This window comes from Cyphomyrmex costatus, unplaced genomic scaffold (assembly GCF_001594065.2).
Source record: "Cyphomyrmex costatus isolate MS0001 unplaced genomic scaffold, Ccosl1.0 scaffold268, whole genome shotgun sequence".
Classification (NCBI taxonomy): Eukaryota; Metazoa; Arthropoda; class Insecta; order Hymenoptera; family Formicidae; genus Cyphomyrmex; species Cyphomyrmex costatus.
This window is the reverse complement of record NW_017276778.1, coordinates 76,392-77,677: the sequence shown is the minus strand read 5'-3', so window position 1 is coordinate 77,677 and position 1,286 is coordinate 76,392.

Sequence of the window (1,286 nt, the reverse complement as noted above, 5' to 3'; positions counted from 1 at the left end):
GTCCCGATAATATTGTGAATTATGTCAGGAATAACTCTATTCCCATTCTTAACAGACTTCATAACAATTTTCCTTCACCAAGTTTTATTGAAAAAAGTATTTTAGAGTGGTTACACTTAACTAAAAAATTTATAAACGAACATTCTAACGTACTTATTACTAATGCCGACAAAGGAAATGTCACTGTTTTACTGAATAAAGATAGCTATATATCTAAGATGGAACTGATCTTATCAGACGCGAATACTTATGAAATTGTTGATAAAGATCCAACTAATAAAATGACTCAAAATTTGCGTACATTAATTACAAGGTGGAAGAGCAATGGTTATATTGACAAATTTACATATATTAAACTGCTTACAACTGATGGTATTATTCCAAGAGCTTATGGTTTAACAAAAATTCACAAAGTTGGGAACCCATTGAGAGTCATAGTTTCTTCTATCAATAGTCCATTATATTACCTTTCCCTTTTCCTACACAATATAATTAATGTTAGCATTCCACCAGCTCCTAGCCATATCAAAGATAGTTTCCACTTAATTAACAAATTAAGAGGTACTCATTTTGATTCGCATTATTTACTAGCTTCATTAGATGTTGTTTCCCTTTTTACAAATATTCCTTTTAATTTAGTTATGGATGGCATAGAAAAAAGATGGTGTCACATTTCTCTTAAGACAAATATTCCTAAAAATGAATTTATTATTGCTGTTACGTCCGGGATTTCGCGCGTTTGTTATTCGCCTAGTTCCGAACGCGGCGTGCGGGATCGGGATTGCTAGATTAGCTTGGAAACTGACTCTGTATATGGGTGGAGGGATTTGTGGGAAGAGGAGAGGATCGATCAGAGCGCGAGAGCGATAGTGGGCCGAGCGGAAGCACCGATCGTCTCTCGCCTCGGCGTGTGTACTTCACAGGGCAAGTTGCCGTATATGAGAATCATTGATAATGATTTAAGAAGATAATAATATAAAATAATAATATAACATTATACTCCAGCAATAATAATATAATATGATGCCGAAATCACAGAGAATAATATTGGAGTATAAGATATAAGATAAGGATAACCTATCATATCATAAGAGTATACTATAACAATACACTATAGTAATATTATCAGAATAACATAAGAGTGTAAACATAAGACTGGAATAATTAATAATAAGAATGATAAGACAATATAATAATATAATAATGATATAAGAGAATATTAGATATAGGCAATGATTATTGCCGCTAGCGAGACCGCGCCGTCTCTGTACATATATATATATATA